At 46.9% G+C, this 20,057-nt stretch overlaps 1 protein-coding gene across 2 annotated transcripts in view; it reads right to left on the bottom strand.

Annotated features, from left to right (window-relative positions):
• Window positions 1-20,057, bottom strand: part of ESAM (endothelial cell adhesion molecule) — a 107,181-nt gene that overhangs the window by 73,594 nt on the left and 13,530 nt on the right. The window lies entirely within an intron of this gene.

The raw sequence follows: 20,057 nt of genomic DNA, 5'->3' as shown, positions 1-20,057 counted from the left end.
CATGAATATGGGCTTAATGTGTCCGTAAGTGACTGTGGAGGCCAATTCTGGATCCACACATCCTTCCACAGTGGGGACATAGGTATCCGGGCAGGAGTTGATCATGGTGAGGATTTGCCAAGCACCTCTGCCTCTTAGCACATTTCTTCCTTTCGTCCTGAGTCCATGCTTCTTCAAAGCCCATGACACCTTTGCTAAAGGGTGTTCTCCAGCTGCTGGCATTTGAAGCCAGCACATCATATTAGCCATGGGGCCACCTAGGGAGATTCCCAAAGGTTCCATGGAGAGGTCTGGGGCTCCACTTTTGGTCCCAAGGCCCTGGGGTTCCTCACATTGTGTTGACCACACTGAGCCAACTGGACCAGTGGTCTGCCTCAGTATATAGTTTCCTATGTAAAAAGGACTCATTCCACTGTTGCAGCTGTCACTGAGGCCAGAGGCAGATTTGTTCTTATTGGAAGTTGGACCAATAAATGTCATTTTTCTTTGTGTTTATTTCATTTTTTCATATGGGCTATTGTGTAACCGTTTTGAATTCTATGGATATGATAGGTAGCAACACATTCTTTTTGGTCATGCTTTGAGCACAGTGTATGTAAAAGGGAGGTAAATATAGCTTGACTCTCGTTGCTACTTCTATCAGATGACCCTCTCCAGATGTTAAGGTCTGTCTTCCAGGCCTCCCTTGATCTCCCTGACTTTAAAGGCAGTGGGCAGATAGTTCAGCAGAAGAGCACCTGGCTCTGAGCACAAAAGGTCGCAAGTTCAATCCACGGCATCTCCAGCTAGGCATGGAAAAGATGCTTGTCAGAAACCCTGGAGAAATCACTGCTAGTGAGACTTCGCTGGGTGGGCCAAGCACTCAACTTGGAATAAGGCAGGTTTCCATGTTCCCAGCTGGAGGTGGGGGTGTTACCACCACCATAGAGCCCTCTCAGTGGAAAGCTCTTTTAGATGCCATGCAAACACCTATATCATTGCCCATTGCCTATTTAGGTCTTCTGCTTTAGACTTGGAAATGGCATCCAAGATTCTTTGACTGCTAGTGCAATGGTTCTTAAGCCAGCAGGTTTTAATGCTGCATGCTGGAGGGATGCAATGCAACAGCTATGCTAGCAGAAACTTGTTGTGCAACAGATTGTACCAGGGGTAGGCAACCTAAGGCCCGGGGGCCGGATGCGGCCTAATCGCTTTCTCAATCTGGCCCACGGACGGTCCAGGAATCAGCGTGTTTTTACATGAGTAGAATGTGTCCTTTTATTTAAAATGCATCTCTAGGTTATTTATGGGGCCTGCCTGGTGTTTTTACATGAGTAGAACGTGTGCTTTTATTTAAAATGCATCTCAGGGTTATTTGTGGGGGATAGGAATTCATTCATTTTTTCCCAAAAAATATAGTCCGGCCCACCACATGGTCTGGGGGACAGTGGACCAGCCCATGGTTGAAAAAGGTTGCTGACCCCTGGACTGTACAATCTACCCCACAAGTGAAGTTTCTAGCAACCTGCTTATGCGTCCTCCTGCTCTACCAATTTCTGCAGGTGCTGAACATATTGCCAGCAGAGCCAGTCTACTGCTAAGTGACTTAGTGCAACATTGGACACAACCCCATGATTTTAATGTGACATTAAAAAAAACCCTATTATCATTGCACTGCTGTTTTCCTGATCTGTTTTCTGAACTTACAGTGGTACCTCGGGTTACATACGCTTCAGGTTACAGACTCCGCTAACCCAGAAATAGTACCTCGGGTTAAGAACTTTGCTTCAGGATGAGAACAGAAATCGTGCTCTGGCGGAACAGCGGCAGCAGGAGTCCCCATTAGCTAAAGTGGTCTTCAGGTTAAGAACAGTTTCAGGTTAAGAACGGACCTCTGGAACGAATTAAGTACTTAACCCAAGGTACCACTGTATAACCCACCTTTTCTAATAAACACACCACACCCTAGAATCAAAATGAAAGAAGTACAGGAAATTGAAAACAAAAATGTCCATAAAGCCACAAGACACACCCCCATCCCACAAACATAGGGGGCAGTAGCAACATAAAAGACAACCATGCTGTCAGTTCTAGATTTTGAGTGCCACAACCAAAGAGGCCCCATTGCAGGTACCTACCCACCTATTTCTGACAGGAGGGGGACTCAGAGAAAGACCTCTGCAGATGAATGAAGTTGTTGAGCAAGTTCATGTGGAGGAAGGCAGTTCTTGAATTATTCTGGTCCCTGGTCATTAAAGGCTTTAAAAAGTCAAACAAAGAACTTTGAATGGAGTCTGGTAAGAAGCTGGCCGCCACTAAAGCTAGAGATCTGTGTATTCTGTTAGCCCCCTAGCTACGAACTTCATACTCTGCTTGTGAAACAGCTGGATGCTGTAGGAAACAAGTTGCTGGTGTGATCCAAGAGGAAGGTTTTCAGTTTTTTTTGGATCACCTTGCTGTACTCTAAATTCTGGCACCTGCATTTTTTTTTTACCTATTGGTGACAAGAGTCTCAGACTGAAAAACAGGTGTGACTTTTTTTTGGAGAGGGAGCGGGGGAGGAGAAAAATCCACCAACAGACAAGTCTTTGTTTGATCTAATAAAGGCTCCTCCACACTTTCACTTGACCCATATTTTGATGCACCAATTAATTCTTTCCCGCCCCCAGTCTGAGAGCGTCTCTTGTTGTTCTGAGGCCGTGCCTTGCGGAAATCTGATCTTACCCACTGAATTGAAGCTCGGTTAAGAAAAATCTCTCTTAGGGTTTTCGGCACATCTGATAAGATCTGGTTCAGTGAGTAGGTTTGGATTTTCACAAGGCAGAGTCCTAGAACAACAAGGAAACCTCTTGGACCTAGGGGAATTAATCGGTACGTAAATACGGGACAGGTGACAGTGTAGAGGCAATCCCTATTTTCTTAGGAGAAGAAAGCGGTTGGGGAGCCAAATCTTTTACGAGATAGTGGGAATCCTAAATCATTCTGAAATTGGCTTAAATGCCAATTTAATGCCCTTCCTGGCTGAATGGGCTCCAAAGTCACTATTTTGCTTAGAATTGGCAATGCCGTTTGCTGCCTCCACTTGAAGTTCTCAAGAGGGTTGATGTTAGTTTTAGCTGTATTTTTGCACATGAAGCAATGCCCCGCTGCTGTGAACCAGAGCTTGCCGTTTTTTAAAAAGCATGGCACAGAAACCAATGCAGAGTGCGGTGCCCTCCCCACTCTGACTCTATGGCCTGAAGCAACTTCTTCATGTTGACTCATGTTTAAGGCCTGCCTTGAAAGGAGTCATCGGATACACATTTGAAGACGCAGCGAGCACCCCGAGGTGCTTGTACTGGACTGATTAACCCGCACAAAGTCATCCACAATCCTTACATAGCACAACAAGGACAATCGCAAGAGCATTGCCTGCTAGGCAGTCAGAACAGCTGACATGTGGTGTCGGCACAGAAATTCAACATTGGGGGGCGAGAATACTTGCATTTCCAAAAGATTTGCAACACCTCCAATGTAGCACTTAAGAACACTGAGCTGAAAGCATCGTCATCCAATCATTGCCACATAAAACGTATGTGACATTTTTAAGGCATGAAACAACTTCACAATCTCCACTTTGGTGGTCTTCACAACTGACCCGTAAATCGGTTGCTATTATTTCTGATTTTCCAGACAAAAGATTGAGATGATGGACATATTTCACAAGCTCTACGAGATCAGCACCAACTATCAATTGTCCTCCAGGCACAATTTAAAATGCTGGTTTTGACTTGGTGTTTCCTTATGTTGTTATCTCATCCTTTCTCTGAGCACAGTGTACAATGTTTCTTTCTATTAAACAACTATCTGATGTTTAGAAGACATCTGAAGGCAGCCCTATTTAGGGAAGTTTTTAATGACTGATGTTTGAATGTATTTTTAATCTTTTGTTGGAAGCCGCTCAGACTGGCTGGGGAAACCCAGCCAGATGGGCAGAGTATAAATATATTATTATTATTATTATTATTATTATTATTATTATTATTATTTCTCTACCCCACTTATTTTATCCTTCCAACAACTCTGTGAGGTAGTTTAGGCTGAGAAATAATGACTGGCTTCAAGGGCACTCCATGGCTGAGTGAAGATTTGAATGTGAGTCTCTCTGGACCTACCTAGTCTAAAGCCTAGTTTGTACATAACACAGAAAATTATATGAAAATGATATATCAATGGTATCTAGCACCAAGTAAATTGGCAAAAATGAAGGTTCTTTTTATCATATATGGTGGTCTTGTAGTAAGGTTAAAGCTTACTGAGAAATGATATAGCATGAATTGAAAAGGATGCTTAAAGTAACATTTGTGAAAACAAAAATAGAAGCTTTTCTTTGGGGAATTATAGGTACAGAACTACCAAAACTGCATAGAAACTTATTCGTATACACTGCTACAGCGGCAAGAATGTTACTTGCCCCCAAATAGAAAGAAGCAGAAGCCCCAGCAAAGGAAGAATGGATACAAAACCTTATGGAATACGCAGAATTGGCAAAACATACCGGAAGAATAAGAAATCAAGATAACAAACATTTTATAAAAGAATGGAAATGGTTTATTGGATATTTACAGATAAATTGTAAACAGATAAGAACACTGGCAGGATTATTGTAATAACCTGCAGTTTTATAAGAGTATATATTAAAAGTAGATGAATAAATGAGCAAAATAAGTTAATTTGGATATGCAGAAAATATTAAAAATAAATTTAAGGAACCACAGAAAGAGGGGGAAGGAAGTCAAGTTTTGAAATGTTAAAATGGTTGTAAAATTAGTGAAATGTATAAACCTGAAAATCATAAATAAAAATTTTAAAAAATAAAAGTTTGTACATAACACTGAACATAACTATGGCTAAATGTGAATTTGTGAGCATGTCCCAGTAAACATTGTAGCCATGTTGCCCCTCTCAGAGCGCTACCTAGAGCCAAGCCATGGTTTGGCTTAGCTTTATGGCTGGACCTGGCTTTGCAATTCCGCTTGCTCCAAACCACGAGCTATAACAGGCATAGACTTTAGGCAAACTCCGGCCCTCCAGATGTTTGGGACTTCAATTCCCATCATCCCTGACCAGTGCACTGGTCCTGTTAACTAGGGATGATAGGAATTGTAGTCCCAAATATCTGGGTGGCCGGAGTTTGCCTATGCCTGAGCTATAACAAAGACTGTCTTTGTCTTGCCACTGAACTTCCATCATAAGAACATAGGAATAGCCTTGCTGGATCAGACAAAAATCACATCTAGTCCAGCATCGTAATCTTACAGTCCTCAGTCAGATGCTTATGAGAAGCCCCTCAGCAGAACCTGAGTTTAACAGCATCTCCCATGCTAGTTGGGGCTGATGGAAGCTGGAGTTCAATGACATCTATACTTTTCCATTTTGTCCACTAAGGATGCCGGCTTCAGTAAATGTGAAGTGGGAGCCAGGATAATCCCGTCTACACAGAACGCAGATGGGATTATCTGCATCCTGTACAGCCAGACTCAGTGATCAAGCCAGGGGGAGACTATAGTTATTCCATATGAAAGCTCTGTGGGTCATCTAAGGTTGCCTTAAGGCAATTCTGCTCATCTGAACGAGTGTTGTGACTCAGCTCAAGGTCGCTTAAAAAAAAGGAGCTAGTTACAGTGCACAAGACTCCAGAAGGTTACGCTAAGCCCCCTTGAAAGCCCCACTATTCATCAGTTAAGGTGCTAGCACAAGCCAGCCTATAATCCACAGACAAAGGGAATTGAAAACAAGGACACAAAATAAAGCATCAATGAATAGAGGCTCTCGGCAGAGATTAATCCAAATTAAGATATTCCGGGGGGGGGGGGGGGCGATAACCAGAGACAGAGCTGTTCAGTGAAAGGAAGAGGTCGGGGGGGGGGGGAGAGAGAGACGCAAAAGAGACTTCAGGGCAAAGGCACAGTTTGCATCACTGCTTTTGAACGTTAGGGGGCTGGAGCAAAGGGAATGTGGAGCCGGTTAGATTTCATCCTGAATTATCAGATGGGAAATCATACAAAGCAGATGGGAAAAGAGGAATGGGGGGCGTACAGCTCCACACCACTTCTCACATGTAACTTCTTATGCTTGTTGATGGAAACACGTGGCAGCAAGCAGTTCGTAAACATGCTCATAACTTGGCCCGGCAGATACAGGTGTCTCAACGCATTCACCAGTTCTCCAGAAAGCTGATTGGCCGAGCAGTTTAGGGCCACTGTGGGGCAGAGGCACCATAGCTCAGTGGTAGAGCGTGTGAGGTGCATGCAGAAGATCCCCGGCATCTCCAAGGTAAGGCTGGCAGAGACTCCCTGGAGAGCCACTGCCAGTCAGTGTAGGCAACAGGAAGCTAGATGGATCAGTGGGTCTGATGCAGAATAAGGCAGCTTTCTAGGTTCCTAGCCATAAGATGGAGACCAAGGACCTTGAAGTTGCCCATTAACAATTAACACCCGGACAGAAGACTATGAAGGTGCACAGGCCGTCTGGTCACAGACTTCCCTACTATGGTGAGATTTATTGTATTTCTATTTAAATTATACTCATTGTTCCAACTTTTTGCATCTCTATGCATAGATTGGCATGTGCAAATTTATGCAAAGATGGTGACCCATCACTACCTCCCCTCTTTTTTCAATGAACTAATGGCCACCCTAGCAAAGAGGTACCCAGCAACTGAGTGAAGCAGGGAGATTCCACTCCTCCATACAAGATACATCACCTGCCAAGTCATCAGGCTGATTCCGAACAGGGCCTTCTTCGCCAGTGAAGGTCAAGCTGACGCAAGGGTTTGATCTGATTGTCTGACATACGTGGGGCATCCATCTAGCTGGCCTCAGGCACTCTTTGACCAGAAGCTGGCTCTGCCAGGCACAATTCTCATTCATAGCATCTCTAAACCAAGGGTCAGCAAATGTTTTCAGCAGCGGGGCGGTCCACTGTCCCTCAGACCTTGTAGGGAGCTGGACTATATTTTGGAGGGGGGGGGGGAAATGAGTGAATTCCTATGCCCCACAAATAACCCAGAGATGCATTTTAAATAAAAGGACACATTCTACTCATGTAAAAACACCAGGCAGGCCCCACAAATAACCCAGAGATGCATTTTAAATAAAAGGACACATTCTACTCATGTAAAAACACGCTGATTCTTGGACTGTCCGTGGGCCAGATTTAGAAGGCGATTGGGCCGGGTCCGGCCCCCGGGCCTTAATTTGCTAACCCATGCTCTAAACCAGCAGTTCTCAACCTGTGGGTCCCCAGATGTTCTTGGACTACAGCTCCCATCATCCCTGAGCTTTGGCCTTGCCAGCTAGGGGTGATGGGAGTTGTAGTTCAACAACATCTGGGGACCCACAGGTTGCAAAAGGCTGCTCTAAACCCTCAAACGCTAAGATCTGCAAGGCAGAAAGCACAGTTCTGCTTCAGCGTCCAAGGCTCAGTGAACTTTTAAGAGCCAGATTCAACTAAATGGTTGTGCTAGCAGAAGCCAGTGCAATATGCCCCACTAGTGTAATGGGGCTTCCCCCCTCTCCTCTCCCATATGCTCTGCCAGTAAGCTAGGTGTTTGTGGGAGGACCCCCAGGATAGTGTTTGGGGTGAAGAGAGGAGGGATCGTTCCACCAGGCAAGCAGAAACAACACTTGTACGGAGGGAGATATCTCCTTAACGCTCCTTTGAATTCCACCCTAAGAAGCTTAGGTTTCAAGCATTAGGAACTAGCCCTGGCTCTGACAATTCCAGGGTTTAGAGAGCACATTTAATTAACACATGCAGTTCAGTCCGCTGGAAGCCTAACTGCCAGCTCTCCTTCTGGTGCTTACTCAGAAGAAACACCAAATCATTTCACTGGTGCAGACTCCCATGTAAGCGTACCTTGGCTGATTCATTGTCAGGGCTTAGATTAAAAGTCAAATTTATCTTTGAAGTAATTTTGACACTGGTGTGTTGTAAATGTAGGATGTGAAACACACAGCAGTCAAGTACCTATACAACATTCCTAGAATGGACATGCTAGGGGATGCTTTGTATCAGCCAGGAGAAAACTTCCTGTTTCCTCCTGAGCTGGGACAAACTTCCTCTGCATGTGACTAGATGTGGATGTGGCCTAAACTGGGTAGGGGAGCACACGTTCTTCTTTTGCTCCATCTTCTCCATTTTGTTTTTCTACGTGTTAGCAGACTAACTCCCTTATGGGATAGTTCCACATGTATATATACTTTTGTAACCTAAGTCTGCCTTCAGGGATCCAACTGTGAACTGAATGAATGTGAGTAAATTACTTTTATATAGACTTTAATAAGATTGTCGTGTCTATTCTTTTTAAGAGGGACAAGAAGAGATCTTACCAGGAATCTTATTTGGAGAGGCTCAGACGAGCCTGCAACAAGCAGATCCGCTGTGCGTTTAAAGGGATATGTTTAAACTCGGCTAAAATATAGAACTTGCTAATGGAAGTTAGGAAGGATATCATTAAACAATATTCCCTCTCCTGCCTCCCAGAACATTACCACAGTGACTGGAGGCGGGATAATGATTACAAACAGCTTTCCTTCTGACCATGGTTTATGAATCAATTTAGAAGTACCACATGTGGAGTAGATATATCAAAAGACTTGAGGACATTATTTATTTATGCAACCATGTTATTAGCCCAGTGCTGGAAAGGAGACAATATACAGACAAAAATAGAATGGCAGATAAGATTATTTGAGTACCCGGAACTGGCTAGACTAATGGGAAAAATAGGGAATCACGATGACCAAAAATTTAACACAGAATGGGATAAATACAGACAATACCTAAAAGATCATAGTAAACATCTGAAATCTTTGGCAGGCCTTGAATGACTCCTGCAAGGTGACTTAGCTTATGGACATATTGGATACATATGAACTAGATGTTATTCAAATATGCAGTTAATACAGAATTGTAGAGGACCCACGTTCGGGTGGAGGGAAGTCTTAATACTTTATTACATAATTGTATTTCATTTTCAACATTAAAGTATTCTTTGCTTCTTATGTATATTTTTGATGGAGAATGATAATTGTGATGTATAACCAAAAAAAAACAAAACAAAAACCAATAAAGATTAAATGCAAAGAAAGAAAGAACCACCACATGCATCCCGGCTGTGCCAAGTAAGTCATATATGACCATGACCATAGGGAGATGCTTTACCCTGACTCTGAGCACGGGTCCATCTGGATCTGCACAGTCTGCACCAGAGATGGGTAACTGTGATGCTCCCGGTGTTGTCCTATTCCACCAACTCCCTTCATCCCCAGTCAGCATGGGTGATGGGACTTGCAGTCCGACATCAAGAGGGCCAACATCAAGAGGTATGCTCATCTCTGACCCATACATTGTCTGGCAGCTGCTCTCCAGCTTTTCAGAAAACAGGTTCTCTCAGCACTACCTGGGAGGAGCTTGACAAAACCTGGGAGCATCTGTATGGAAAGCGCGTGCTCCACCTCCGAACTATCACCTTGAGCCTATTTTTGCCATTGGGGAAAGCCTTGCTAAGGCCTTGTTGGCATGACTTGCTAGAGTTGACTCTGAACAAGTGAGTGCATCTTGTGCCAAATAAAAACCAGTAGGTGGTGGTGGTTTGAGTGTCAGGACCAGGGCAGGGCAGACCTGGATTAAAATCCTCATTCAGCCACAGGTGTAGTGGTCTGGGGTCATGGGGTGGGGGTAGGGTTGCAACAGACCCATTACTATTTCTGCAGGACGTGGGTGGCACTGTGGTCTAAACCACCAAGCCTCTTGAGCTTGCTGATCAGATGGTCCGTGGTTCAAATCCCCGTGATGGGGTGAGCTCCGGTTGCTCTGTCCCAGCTCCTGCCAACCTAGCAGTTCGAAAGCACATCAGTTCAAGTTGATAAGTAGGTACCCGCTACAGCGGGAAAGTTAACAGCGTTTCCATGCCCTCTGGTTTCCATCACAGTGTTCCGTTGTGCCAGAAAAAGTTTAATCATGCTGGCCACATGACCCGGAAAGCTGTCTGTGGACAAATGCTGGCTCCCTTGGCCTTAAAAGCAAGATGAGCACCACATCCCACAGTCGCCTTTGACTGGACTTAACCGTCCAGGGGTCCTTTACCTTTACCTTACACAGATCTACAGGGACTCACATTTTATACAGAATGATGACAATTGAGCATTGCTTTGTATTCTTCTAATTTAAGCCCATAGGGAGAGTCTGCTAGATCAGGCCAATGGCCCACCTAGTTTAGCATCCTAGGTAAAGGTAAAGGGACCCCTGACTATTAGGTCCAGTCACGGACGACTCTGGGGTTGTGGCGCTCATCTCGCTTTATTGGCTGAGAGAGCCGGTGTACAGCTTCTGGGTCACGTGGCCAGCATGACTGAGCCGCTTCTGGCAAACCAGAGCAGCGCACGGAAACACTGTTTACCTTCCCGCCAGAGCGGTATCTGTTTATCTTACCGTATTTTTCGCTCTATAGGACGCACTTTTTCCCCTCCAAAAATGAAGGGGAAATGTGTGTGCGTCCTATGGAGCGAATGCAGGCTCCCTGGCTTCAGCGATAGCAAGGCAAAGCCTCCGAAGCCTGCGCTCCGGAGGCTTCCCGTTGCTTCCGCTGAAGCCAGGAGAGTCTGCTCTTTGAGGCTGGCGGGGGGGGGGGGAGCAGCGCTTCCCCCATCGCCAGCCCCAGAGGATGGGGGGCAGCAGGAAGGCGCGCGATGCCTTCCCGCTACTCTCCAACCTGGCTTTGAGGCTGGCGGGGGGGAAAGCAGCGCTTCCCCCATCGCCAGCCCCAGAGGATGGGGGGCAGCAGGAAGGCGCGCGATGCCTTCCCGCTACTCTCCAACCTGGCTTTGAGGCTGGCGGGGGGGAAAGCAGCGCTTCCCCCATCGCCAGCCCCAGAGGATGGGGGGCAGCAGGAAGGCGCGCGATGCCTTCCCGCTACTCTCCAACCTGGCTTTGAGGCTGGCGGGGGGGAAAGCAGCGCTTCCCCCATCGCCAGCCCCAGAGGATGGGGGGCAGCAGGAAGGCGCGCGATGCCTTCCCGCTACTCTCCAACCCGGCTTTGAGGCTGGCGGGGGGGAAAGCAGCGCTTCCCCCATCGCCAGCCCCAGAGGATGGGGGGCAGCAGGAAGGCGCGCGATGCCTTCCCGCTACTCTCCAACCTGGCTTTGAGGCTGGCGGGGGGGAAAGCAGCGCTTCCCCCATCGCCAGCCCCAGAGGATGGGGGGCAGCAGGAAGGCGCGCGATGCCTTCCCGCTACTCTCCAACCTGGCTTTGAGGCTGGCGGGGGGGAAAGCAGCGCTTCCCCCATCGCCAGCCCCAGAGGATGGGGGGCAGCAGGAAGGCGCGCGACGCCTTCCCGCTACTCTCCAACCCTCCTGTGGGCTTTTGCGGGAGATGGGGGAATTCCCCCACCTCCCGCAAAAGCAGGCAAAAGCTGCGCGCTCTTTAAAGAGGCTCCGTGGCTTCTGCTGGCTTTTCTAGGAGGTGGGGGAATTCCCCCACCTCGCAGAAAAGCCTGCAAGAGCCGCACACCCTTTAAAGAGCGAGCGGCTCTTGGGGGCTTTTCCCCAAGGAGGGAGAAGGGACTGACTGGCCGAGTCAGTCCCTTCTCCCTCCTGCGGGCTTTTGCGGGAGATGGGGGAATTCCCCCACCTCCGCAAAAGCAGGCAAAAGCTGCGCGCTCTTTAAAGGGGCTGCACGGCTTTGCTGGCTTTTCTAGGAGGTGGGGGAATTCCCCCACCTCGCAGAAAAGCCTGCAAGAGCCGCGCACCCTTTAAAGAGCGCGCAGCTCTTGGGGGCTTTTCCCCAAGGAGGGAGAAGGGACTGACTGGCCAAGTCAGTCCCTTCTCCCTCCTGCGGGCTTTTGCGGGAGATGGGGGAATTCCCCCACCTCCCGCAAAAGCAGGCAAAAGCTGCGCGCTCTTTAAAGAGGCTCCGTGGCTTCTGCTGGCTTTTCTAGGAGGTGGGGGAATTCCCCCACCTCGCAGAAAAGCCTGCAAGAGCCGCGCACCCTTTAAAGAGCGAGCGGCTCTTGGGGGTTTTCCCCAAGGAGGGAGAAGGGACTGACTGGCCGAGTCAGTCCCTTCTCCCTCCTGCGGGCTTTTGCGGGAGATGGGGGAATTCCCCCACCTCCGCAAAAGCAGGCAAAAGCCGTGCGCTCTTTAAAGGGGCTGCACGGCTTTGCTGGCTTTTCTAGGAGGTGGGGGAATTCCCCCACCTCGCAGAAAAGCCTGCAAGAGCCGCGCACCCTTTAAAGAGCGCGCAGCTCTTGGGGGCTTTTCCCCAAAGAGGGAGAAGGGTCCCGCAGGAGTCACGCGGGGCTCCTGTGCCCTTTTGCGGGAGGTGGGGGAATTCCGCCACCTCCCGCAAAAGCAGGGAGAAGGTCTTGGGAGTAGCGCACAGGCTGCGTGCAGCCTGTCCACTGCTCCCAGAGCTGCGGTGAGGGGGAAATCATATTTTTTCCTTGATTTCCCCCCCTGAAAACTAGGTGCGTCCTATGGTCCGGTGCGTCCAATCGTGCGAAAAATACGGTACTTGCACTTTGACGTGCTTTCAAACTGCTAGGTTGGCATGAGCAGGGACAGAGCAACGGGAGCTCACCCCGTCACAGGTATTCGAACTGCCGACGTTCTGATCGGCAAGTCCTAGGCTCTGTGGTTTAACCCACAGCGTCCCAGTTCAACATCCTAGTTATGAAATAAATAAATACCGAACATCAAGGTTCTATGTGGCCGTCATGATGAACAACCATTCTGAACCTTTCCCACTCTGCAAAACCCTCGACCTGAAAGCGAGATGAGAGCCGCAACCCCATAGTCGCCTTTGAGTGGACTTAACTGTCCAGCGGTCCTTTACCTTTTACATTTTTGAAATTCCTGCAGCAGGGCCCTTGCTGAGTCCCTCTTTCCAGCATCATGGAGCTCCACAATCAACACGAAAAGGGAGCTTTTTAAGCCCCTGTATGCTCCAAAGCTGAGTATTTAGGAACACTAAAAGCACAAGGTGCTTCTGTTTCAGGAGAATGGTGTATAAGTTCTGTTATGTACAAGTGAACGTCACAGAAAACACAACTTAAGTCACTCGGAAAGATATATTTCCCACGTACGTGCCCAGAAAATAGTAGATCTAGCTGAAAAGCAACACGTGGAGATTTGCCTCGATTGCTGCCATGGACCCCTAATTATTATTACTGTTTTACGGTTGTTGTATAATCTCAGAGGATCGTCTAATCTTAGAAGAGACATACCTAACTATTGTGAAGTAACCCTGCTTTTCTGAATTTGCTGTTACATTGCTGCTCAGCCAGGATCCTCACAGAAAGTCATTACACTTCAGCCAGATCTACTTCGCAGGGTCGTTTGGAGGATAAAGTGGGTAGGGTGAGAAAAAGAGGAATGCCACCCTGAGTTCCCTGGAGAAAGGGAGAGAAATGAACACATGCAAGGATATTAAAGGTGCCCTGTATTAAACAGACTGCCTTTTCATGTGCTGGTGTGCCTCCATTTTGAACTGCTGATCAACAAAGAACAGAGTCAGGACTCAATGGAGACAATCTGGAGCTACAGCCTCCCCAACAGAAGGTCACCCAGCCTCTTTGAAGACCTCCACTGCAGAAGACTCCACCACCTCTCTAAGTCCCAACTACTGCTACCTGATTGTCAGCTGAAAGCTACCACCCTGTAACTTATTTAGGTGAGTGGAGGCTGGTCCATTAGGGGCAGTGGGGCATTGCCCCTTCCATCTCAGTCTACCCACAAGAAAGCCCCTCTGCCAACTTACAGCTCGCCCAGGGAATGCCTCTGTTTATCAGCTTCCTCCTCCTTAGTTTCAGGTTTGCCCTTGTAGAACTCAGCTGGGAAGAGGATGGTGAGAAAACTAGAATCCATTGGCTTGGCCTGGTCATTGGCTTTAGCTCTGCCTACTATTGGGTTTCCCTGCCCCCTCTGCCTTGCCAGGCTCAGGGGGCACCGGCCACCACTGAATTGTAGTCCTGCACTCTGGGTGGCAGAGAACGAGTCTTTGACTTCTCCTGTATGATAACTCTTCATGGGTTCAAAGAGCTTTATCTGATAACAGATAGCAGGGTAGTTGTGTTTTTCTAGCATATCTTTAAACCTAAAGAACACTCACATTGGCTTTTAAAGACAACGCAAGACAGGCTGTTGCAGAGCAAATGCTGCAGATTGATTAATGGTTTCAGCAAATTGTAAGGGCAGGGAGAGACAAACAGAAATGAATGGTATGAGAATAAGGGAGTTTTCAAGGGTGTCCACCAATTAAACTGTAATACATAAAAACCTGATGCATAGGCTGAAAGAGAAGTTCCTCCCTTCCTACAGGTCCTGAGAAAACTGCTGGCCGGTAGCCAGAGTATTTGTCATCTTGGAGAACAGTGCAGCCTTTTCCAGATGTGTGGGCTTTAAGCACCTGGCTCAGACAGAAGGGTCTTATCAGCTAGGCCACATCTGCACCTGTTTTCCCTTTTCCTCTGTGTCTCTTTGTGCAAAAGGTTATTTCATTTAAAACAAGATGAGCCTCTCTCTGAATTCAGGATCACAATTGTTACCTGCCTGCCTTTGGCACCCAACATGGTGGTGACCTTAAAGCCCTAAAAGGCCTCGGCCCAGTATACCTGAAGGAGCATCTCCACCCCCATCATTCAGCCCAGACACTGAGGTCCAGCTCCAAGGGCCTTCTGGTGGTTCCCTCCCTGCGAGAAGCGAGGTTACAGGGAACCAGGCAGAGGGCCTTCTTGGTAGTGGTGCCTGCCCTGTGGAATGCCAGATGTCAAGGAAATAAACAACTATCTGACTTTTAGAAGACATCTGAAGGCAGCCCTGTTTAGGGATCTTTTTAATGTTTGATGTTTTATTGCGTTTTTAATATTCTGTTGGGAGCCCGCCCAGAGTGGCTGGGGAGGCCCAGCCGGATGGGTGGGGTATAAATAAATAATTATTATTTGACACTCAATATGGCTCACCTATTTGATGGGGGAAAGGTACATGAGTTAAATGCATACAATGTACCCAAGATAAGCATTGAGGACAGGATCTGCTGAACAGTGGAAGTGCATCTCCAAAGCCAAATATAACATTTGAATTCTTATCTCAAGTTTTTAAAGTATTAAGAGATTTAGAAAAAAAAAATATGTTTAAACAACACCCCCCCCCAGAAAACACCCACTTCCACACTCAGCACAATGCTCAGCACTGTGCATAATGCTCAGCACAATAACAAGGAATGCATGGCGGGATCATAGCCCCATAGCAATTGGCTCCTATTTCCATCTTTCTTTCTGTAGGTTCCTGTGATACAGACCAGCTGCTCTCCGGAAACAGGTTGCTGTCCCGACACCGCTCTTTGCCCGACACGGTAAGAACACATTAGCCTTGCATTAGCCCCGGTTGACCACCCTGATCTCCACACTGTGTCGTTTCGAGTGACTTAGGTCAAGCCCAGATGGATGCTTGATCCTCCATGAGAAGGAAGCAGACGGGGAAAGAGCTTTTTGGAATAGCCAACTGACATTGCTTTATCAGGGCGACCCCCTAAGCTGCTCAAGATAGACCATGCTGGCTCCCTGCTAATTCTAAAACCCAGTCTGATTTCTTTAAAAGACTTCCCCCCTTTTTCTTCTGCTGTCACTTAAGGCAGGGGTTCACAAGTTCGGTTTCTTTTTAAAGTTAAAGGCCAAAGTATAGTGGTTTTTTTCTGCAGTGGCTCCCTGTTTGTGGAATGCTCTCCTGAGGGAAGCTTGTCTGGCACCGTCCTTAGATATCTTTAGGCTCCAGGCAAAAAAAAATTCCTCTGTAGCCATCCTTTGGTATTTAAAACAGGAATGGAAATGTGTAGAAGAATACATGACCAAAAGACGCTCCAACAAGAATTTATTGATATGTATAGACTGATTTCACAAAGTTAAGCTAAGCTAAGCAGATATATAAGATTGAATGCTTAATTATTAAGATACAAAATTACAATCTCAGTAAGAAAGGTACAAAATAATAACAAGGAAGTCACGTACGGGTAGAGGGAAGACACAGGGCAAGAAATAAGAAATGGATAAATGTTGGTACGTAATGAAATGTGAAAATGTGAATTTACGAATATAATGTATATCTATCAATATGAATAATAATAATAATAATAATAATAATAATAATAATAATAATTGATTATTTGTACCCCGCCCATCTGGCTGGGTTTCCCCAGCCACTCTGGGCGGCTTCCAACAAAGATGAAAAATACACTAAAATGTCACATATTAAAAACTTCCCTGAACAGGGCTGCCTTCAGATGTCTTCTGAATGTCAGGTAGTTGTTTATCGCTTTGACATCTGATGGGAGGGCGTTCCACAGGGCGGGCGCCACTACCGAGAAGGCCCTCTGCCTGGTTCCCTGTAACTTGGCCTCTCGCAGTGAGGGAACCGCCAGAAGGCACTCGGAGCTGGACCTCAGTATCCGGGCAGAACGATGGGGGAGGAGATGTAAAGATTTCATATATGTATTGCAACATTAATAATAAATAAATTAAGTGCAAAGAAAGAAAGAAAATTAACTACCCGTGGCCTTTTTAGAAGTGGGTGGGATGTTTTTAAATGTAGTTTTCTTTCCTCTTGGTTTTGATGTATCCATGTGGTGCTTATTATCTATCTGTTTGGTTGCAAGTCGCTTTGAGTTGCCCTGGGCAAGATACAGCAACTGCCAAATCTAATAAATAAAATAAAAGATGTCATTGTGGAAGTTCCACAATGCAGGGTGGGAGCAGGGTGGCTGGCTGGGGGGAACCACAAAGAGTCCCAGTCATGGAACACCCATGTAGGGATATTCAAGACTTAGATCTTAATAAATTCTGATATGCCCCAACAAGATCCAAATCTCCTTGACTAGGTATGTAGATCAGAAGACAGTTAGCCCTCAGAATTTGTTCTTCTCCCAATTTTGTGATGGTGTTCTCAGATCAAAAAAAATGTATCAGAATGCATTTTTTGAAGAAAATGCACAATGCCATTTTTTTGTGGATTTTTAAAAATGCAGATCACAAAGTGAAGCTACAGGGAACCAGGCAGAGGGCCTTCTTGGTAGTGGCACCTGCCCTGTGGAACACCCTCCCATCAGATGTCAAGGAGATAAAGAACTACAGTACTTTTAGAAGACATCTGAAGGCAGCCGTGTATTTAATGTATTTAAGGTTTTGAATGTTTGGTGTTTTGTTATACTTTTATATTTTTCTGGAAGACGTCCAAAGTGGCTGGGGAAACCACTATCTATTTATTTATTTATTTATTTATTTATTTATTTATTTATTTATTAAGTGGGTGTGGGTGACCCACTTTAAGAACATTAAGTCCAGAGGTCTAATATTGCCTAACTAACACTGCTTCTAGAGTCTGTTACAACTCTTCTTTCTTTCTTTCTTTCTTTTTATTGGATCTGATTTCTTTCCTTTCCGTATTTATTGGATCTGATTTTATTTGATACTGCCTTGTTCTTAAACTGTTTTGGGATTGCAATTTGGCCGTCTTGGGTTTTGGCTGTCATTGGGAATATTGTAATTAGAAAAGCACCATTAAAAGAAAAACCCTCATAAAACGAATACAGATTTTTTTGTGCTCATCTGCCAATCAGATTGCTGGTGCCAAGTTAGAGACGCTCAGAAAGAAACATCTACTGAGAGCACCCACTCACCTAAAAACCTTTGGGATCTCCTGTTCTCATTTCAGAACCAAGGAGGATACAAGGGCACTTCTAAAGGGGAGACAACAGTTTTGGCAAAGTACATCATCAGCAAAAAGAAGGAAAAAAGAAGACAAAGGAAAGTCTTTAAATGCCGACTCAGCAGCAAGAGCCCTAAGGCTACCGCAGGTGGCCTTCCCACAGGCAAGGAAACTCCTTGCTATCAAGTCACAGCGCTTATGCTTTCATTTCCTTGAGCTTACCGTATTTTTCGTCCCATAGGACGCTCCGTCCAATAGGACGCACCTACTTTTTTTGGGGGGGGGAATAAAGGGGAAAAAATTTCCCTTTATTTCCCCCCCAAAACCAGGTCGGGGAACAGTGGGATGGCGGCGCTGCACCTCCCCGCTGTCCCCCGAGCTTGTGGGGCTGGCCGATGTCTGCTCGGCGCGAGGGGCGCTCTGCTTCAGGGCCCCCACGCGCCCGACGGCAAGCTGCGGACACCTGCGCGAAGCACGGGGCGTCCTTCAAAGGGCGCCCCATGCTCCGTGCTGCAGGCTGCCGCCCGCAAGCCTTGCGCGCCCGGGGGGAGTTCCCCGGGGCGCGCAAGGCTTGCGGACACCTACGCGAAGCACAGGGCATCCTCCGAAGGGCACCCCGTGCTCCGCGCTGCAGGCTGCCGCCTGCAAGCCTTGCGCGCCCGGGGGAATTCCCCCCGGGGGCGCAAGGCTTGCGGATACCTTCCTGGAGCCTGGAGAGCGAGAGGTGTCGGTGCACACCAACGCCTCTCGCTCTCCAGGCTTCAGCGAAAGCCTGCATTCGCCCCATAGGACGCACCCACATTCCCCCTTCATTTTTGGAGGGGAAAAGGTGCGTCTTATAGGGCGAAAAATACGGTATTCCAAGTATTGTCTCATGCACGTCAATCCCAGCTGGGGATTAATCTGATACAGAACCAGTTGCAAGGGTGCTGTCAATCACAAATCAACCCTGATTCACTTATGAATCAGGCCTAGTATACCTGAAGGAGCGTCTCCACCCCCATCATTCCACCTGGACACTGAGGTCCAGCTCTGAGGGCCTTCTGGTGGTTCTCTCCCTGTGAGAAGTGAGATTACAGGGAACCAGGCAGAGGGCCTTTTCGGTAGTGGTACCCGCCCTGTGGAACACCCTCCCATCAGATGTCAAGGAAACAAACAACTATCTGACTTTTAGAAATCATCTGAAGGCAGCCCTCTTTAGGGATGTTTTCATTGTTTGATGTTTTAGCGTGTTTTTAATATTGTGTTGGGAGCTGCCCAGAGTGGCTGGAGAAACCCAGCCAGATGGGCGGGGTATAAATAATAAATGATGATGATGGTGATGGTGATGAAATTGGGGGTGCAGGACAGTAAAAGGAGCACACAGGAGACGGGTGTGGAATGCACTTCCCAGAAGGGTGATCCAAGAACATACGAAACAGTCTTATATTGAGTGAGGACACTGGTGCATTATCTAGATCAGCAACCTCTGCACTCAGTGACTGGCGTTCTCCTGAGTTTCAGACTGGCCACATTTCCAGCTCTATCTATCTATTTATTTTTAAAATATTTTTATTAGCAATTTCAATATAAGGTAAAGGTAAAGGGACCCCTGACCATTAGGGCCAGTTGTGGCCGACTCTGGGGTTGTGGCGCTCATCTCGCTTTATTGGCCGAGGGAGCCGGTGTACAGCTTCCGGGTCATATGGCCAGCATGACTAAGCCGCTTCTGGTGAAACCAGAGCAGCACATGTAAATGCTATTTACCTTCCCGTCGAAGTGGTACCTATTTGTCTACTTGCACTTTTATGTGCTTTCGAACTGCTAGGTTGGCAGGAGCAGGGACCGAGCAACGGGAGCTCACCCAGTCGCAGGGATTCGAACCGCCAACCTTCTGATTGGCAAGTCCTAGGCTCTGTGGTTTAACCCACAGCGCCACCTGCGTCCCTCCATTTCAGTATAACAACATATCAAAACATATCATATTCATTATTTTCCCCCTTTCCCCCCACCCCCTCAAACCCTCCCTCCCCTCCCCCAGAGACTTCCCTCAGCTCCTCTCTCTGATTTCTCAACACATATTATTCTCTGCACGTTATAAAATTATACAAATCCTTACATTATCTGTCTGCCATGTTATCAATCAACAAATTTGTGTATGTTTATTCAAAACCTGCCAAGGAGTCCAATTCATTTTGTTGTCTTTTTAAGTAATTTGTGAAAAGTTCCCATTCTTGTTTAAAGTCACAGTTGTCCTTATCTCGCAGTTTGTATGTCAATTTAGCCAGTTCTGCATAATTCATCAGTTTCTCTTGCCACTGCTCTTTTGTCAGGGTTTCCTCATTTTTCCATCCATGTGCT

The sequence above is a fragment of the Podarcis muralis genome, chromosome 15 (genome assembly GCF_964188315.1).
Source record: "Podarcis muralis chromosome 15, rPodMur119.hap1.1, whole genome shotgun sequence".
NCBI lineage: Eukaryota > Metazoa > Chordata > Lepidosauria > Squamata > Lacertidae > Podarcis > Podarcis muralis.
The sequence above is the reverse complement of the archived record's forward strand: the minus strand, read 5'-3'. Positions and strand labels throughout refer to the sequence as shown.